The sequence below is a fragment of the Cebus imitator genome, unplaced genomic scaffold, assembly GCF_001604975.1.
Source record: "Cebus imitator isolate Cc_AM_T3 unplaced genomic scaffold, Cebus_imitator-1.0 Scaffold202, whole genome shotgun sequence".
In the NCBI taxonomy this organism is placed as follows: Eukaryota; Metazoa; Chordata; class Mammalia; order Primates; family Cebidae; genus Cebus; species Cebus imitator.
In genome coordinates, this window is record NW_016107517.1 from 3,843,619 (window position 1) to 3,848,761 (window position 5,143).

General features: G+C 45.3%; 1 pseudogene; it reads left to right on the forward strand.

The window, feature by feature from the left end:
• Window positions 1-2,002: 2,002 nt before the first annotated feature.
• LOC119474018 lies at window positions 2,003-2,091 on the forward strand (annotated as a pseudogene).
• The last annotated feature ends 3,052 nt before the right edge of the window (window positions 2,092-5,143 follow it).

Below are 5,143 nucleotides of genomic sequence, written 5' to 3' on the forward strand. Positions count from 1 at the left end.
GAAAATCAAACACCGCATGTTCTCACTCATAGGTGGGTGCTGAACAATGAGAACACATGAACACAGGGAGGGGAGCATCATACACTGGGGTCAGTTGGGGGGAAATGGGGGAGGGATAGTGGGGAGTGGGGAGTTGGGGAGAGATAGCATGGGGAGAAATGCCAGACATAGGTGAAGAGGAGGAAGGCAGCAAATCACACTGCCATGTGTGTACCTATGCAACAATCTTGCATGTTCTTCACATGTACCCCAAAACCTAAAATGCAATAAAAAAAAAAGAATTCACTCTGCAAGAGAGAATGGTGTTCACAGTAGAATATTTGTAAGAGTGAAAACTTGGGAAAACTAAGGAGCCCTTCATTATGAAGCTAGTTGAATAAATTCCATTCTGTGGACTATGACAGTCATTTGCACTACATGGGAGACGCTTATTGTTTTTAAGTGGATGCATTAACTCTGTGTGCTCACTGTATGCATAGATCATCTCAGAAAGGAATCACCAAAAAACCCTAACAGTGGTTGGCTTTCAGAAGGGGGTGGGAGAGAGGTTTTAAGGCTGCACCAGCACCAACCAATAGAGCTTTCTGCAATGAGGACAATGTTTCAGGGCCACCTGCAGCGGTGGAGCACCTGACATGCGGCCCACACAGCCAAAGAACCAAATCTTTCATTTTCTTTAATTTTAATTCATTTAGATTTTTTTTGTGTGTGTGATGGAGTCTCGCTGTGTTGTCCAGGCTGGAGTGAAGTTGCATGATCTTGGCTCACTGCAACCTCTGCTCCCCGGGTTCAAGCAATTCTCCTGCCTCAGCTTCCCAAGTAGCTGGGATTACAGGCATGTGCCACCACACCCGGCTACTTTTTATATTTTTAGCAGAGACAAGGTTTCGCCATGTTGTCCAGGCTGGTCTCAAACTCCCAACCTGAGGTGATCCACCTAGCTCGGCCTTCCAACGTGCTGGCATTGTAGGCATAAACCACGGCACCTGGTCTCACTTAGATTTCAATACACACATATGCCACGGGCTACCATATGGGAGACTCAGTTCTATACCCTTTCATAGCTTTTGAATTTTGAATCATCTAAATGCATTGCCTATTTTTTTATTGTAGAATTTAATAGAATAGTATTTAGATTGAATTAATCTAAATGAAATCTAAAATAGAATTTAAATTGTACCAACACATGCTGATATAAAAAGATTGCCAATTCTTCTGATTGTGCTTTAAAAAAAAAAAAAAGATTGCCAAGTTGTGTGTGTGTGTGTGTGTGTGTGTGTGTGTGTGTTTGTGTATGTTTGTGTATGTGTGTGTGTAGTTTAGTTGGAGTCTTGCTCTGCCGCCCAGGCTGGAGTGCAGTAGTATGAACCCAACTCACTGCAACCTCCACCTCCTGGGTTCAAGTGATTCTCCTGCCTCATCATCCCAAGTCACTGGGATTACAGGCACGCATCACCATGCCCAGCTAACTTTTGTGTTTTTAGTAGATGGGGTTTCACCATGTTGGCCAGGCTGGTCTCAAACTCCTGACCTCAAGTGATCCACCCACCTCGGCCTCCAAAAGTGCTGGGATTACAGACATGAGCCACCACACATGGCTGCCAAGGTATATTTTTGAGTAAAAAGAGCAAGGTACAAACAAAAATTAGGGTGTGATCCTTATGTCGAAAGAAAAAAAAAGACGACTGGGCATGGTGGCTCATGCCTGTAATCCTAGCACTTTGGGAGGGCAAGGTGGGCAGATTGTGTGAGCCCAAGAGTTTGAGACCAAACCAGGCAACATAGTGAGACCCCATTTCTACAAAAATATAAACAAAAAAATTAGCCAAGTGTGGTGGCCCCTGCCTGTAGTCCCAGCTACTCGGGAGGCTGAGGTGGGAAGATCACTGGAGCCTAGGAGGTCGAGGCTGCATGAGCCATATTTGCACCACTGCCCTCCAGCCTGAGCAGCAGAGCAAGAGCCTGTCTCAAAACAAAAAGAAAATAGAAATAAAAACACCAAACCCTGAGCATGACGAATGGATTTTCATGCTATTGTGTGATACATGCTTCCCTCAAAACTTGTTACATCATCACATCACCCATCTGAAGTGAAAAAGAAAAAATAAAACTCAGAAACGCAAACTAAAACTATTCGCAAATCTATAGTGTTATAGGTTGTACTGTGTCTCCCTGAAAGACGCTGAAGCCCTACGCCACAGGGTCTGTGGATGTGACCTTATTTGGGTATAGGGTCTTCACACATGATCAAGCTAAGCTGAGGTAATGAGGGTGAACCCTAATCCCATATGCCCGTTGTCTTTATAAAAAGGGGACGTGTGGACACAGCCCTACAAAGGGAAGATGATGTCAAGACAGAGACAGAAGGCCACCTGCAGGCCAAGGAACTCTGGAGGCTACGAGAATCCAGGAGCGAGACCTGGGACAGCTCCTCCCTCACAGCCTGCACAGGAAAAACGAACAAATAAAATCCGCTTGACTTCAGACTCCTGACCTCCAGAACTGTGAGAATAAACCTCTGTGCTTGAAGCTACACAGTTTAGGGTACTTTGTTAAGGCAGTGCTGGGAAATGGATGCAGACTTCTTGGGGCGTGCATCAACACTTCTGCAGGAAATCTGGGACGTGGCATGCTTTAACTTACAATCCATACTTTTCTCTGTTCTGAATTCCTTTTCTGAGAGACAGGGTCTCACTTTGTCGACCAGGCTGGAGTGCAGTGGCATAAGCATGGCCCACTGCAGCCTCAGCCTCCTGGGCTCAATCCTCTTGCCTCAGCCTCCTGGGTAGCTGAGACTATAGGCACATGCCACTGTGCCTGGCTAATTTTTTAAAAAATGTTTTGTAGAGATGTTGCCCAGGCTTATCTCGAACTCCTAGCCTCAAGTGATCCTCCCACCTTGGCCTCCCAAAGTTCTGGATTACTGCTGTAAGCCATAGTAACTGGCTTGCCCTTTTCTTTTTTCTTTTTTTTTTGAGACAGAATCTCACTCTGTCTCCTGGGTTGGAGTGCACTGGCATGATCTCCGCTTACTGAAACCTCCACCTCTTGGGTTCAAGCAATTCTTCTACCTCAGCCTCCCGAGTAGCTCGGATTATAGGCACCTGCCACCACACCCAGCTAATTTTTGTATTTTTATTAGAGGCGGGGTTTCACCATGTTGGCCAGGATGGTCTTGATCTCCTAACCTCATGATCTGCCCACCTCGGCCTCCCAAAGTGCTGGGATTACAGGCGTTAGCAACCACACTCAGCCTGTTAGATCCTTTTTCCATGGTTTGGTGAAAAAAACCCAATAATTAGAAATATATCTATCGGGCCGGGCACGGTGGCTCACGCCTGTAATCTCAGTACTTTGGGAGGCCGAGGCAGGCGGATCACCTGAGGTCAGGAATTCCTGACCAACACGGAGAAACCCCATCTCTACTAAAATTACAAAAAATTAGCCTGGCCTGGTGGCACATGCTTGTAATCCCAGCTACTCGGGAGGCTGAGGCAGGAGAATCACTTGAACCGGGGAGATGGAGGTTGCAGTGAGCTGAGATCATGCCATTGCACTCCAGCCTGGGCAACAAAAGCTAAACTCCATCATACACATAAAAAGATAATCAAAATAGAAATGTGACAGTGGCTCACGCCTGTAATCCCAGCATTTTGAGAGGCCAAGGTGGGCAGATCATGAGGTCAAGAGATTGAGACCCTCCTGGCCAACATGGCGAAACCCAGTCTCCACTAAAAATATGAAAATAAGCGGGGTGTGGTGTCTTCATGCCTGTAGTCCCAGCTACTTGGGAGGCTGAGGCAGGAAAATCTCTTGAACCCGGGAGGCGGAGTTGCAGCAAAGAGAGATCATGCTGCTGCACTCCAGCCTGGCAACAGAGCAAGACTCCGTCTCAAAAAAAAGAGAAATATATTCCTCATGATAGGTTCTATAGCAGATTCTACTGTAAAAGCTATAGTTACACAACGGACTTTAAATTCTCTTGTGGCTGGGCATGGTGGTTCACGCCTGTAATCCCAGCACTTTGGGAGGCCAAGGAGGGTGGATCACGAGGTCAGGAGTTCGAGACTAGCCTGGCCAACATGGTGAAACCCTGTCTCCACTAAAAATACAAAAATTAGCTGGAAGTGGTGGCATGCACCTGTAATCCGAGGTACTCAGGAGGCTGAGGCAGGAAAATTGCTTGAACCAGGGAGGTGGAGGTTTTAGTGAGCCAAGATCGCACCAATGTATTCCACCTTGGGCAACAGAGCAACAGAGCAAGACTCTGTCTCGGAAAAAAAAAAGATTCTCTCTTTTCAAGGTTATGATAGAATTGACTGAACAGAGAAGCATCTGTGTATCTGCTGGCACTCATGGCCTATGGAGAAAACGTCTTGTATCATAGAGATTCAGTTGTAGCAGATTAACAGAGACTGCTAGTTAGGCGTGGTGGCTCATGCTTGTAATCCCAGCACTTTGGGAAGCCAAGGCAGGCGGACCACCTGAGGTCAGGAGTTGGAGACCAGCCTGACCAACATGGAGAAATCTTGTCTCTACTACAAATTAGCCGAGCATGTTGGTGCAAGCCTGTAATCCCAGCTATTTGGGAGGCTGAGGCAGGAAAATCACTTGAACCCAGGAGATGGAGATTGCAGTGAGCCTAGATCAGTCATTGCACACCAGCCCGGGCAACAAGAGTGAAACTTCATCTCTCTCTCTCTCTCTCTCTCTCTCTCCATATATATAAGTACATATATATATACATATATATATATACACATATATATATATATACATATATATACACATATATATACATATATATATACACACACATACATACATATATATACATATACATATATACATACATATATATATATATATATATATAGAGAGAGAGAGAGAGAGAGAGAAGAAGAGACCATCAACCAGGCAGAATTCCAAATAATGTATAGATAGATGCTCTGTACTTAAAATACTCCACTCTTTAAAGCTGGGTTGTATATAGTAAATTCCTTCCAAAGTACAATATGAAAAGGGAGGTGATAAGAGTATCTTTTTTTTTTTTTTGAGTTGGAGTCTCGCTCTGTCACTCATGTTGGAGTGCTGTGGCTCGTTCTTGACTCACTGCAACCTCCACCTCCCAGGTTGAAGCGAT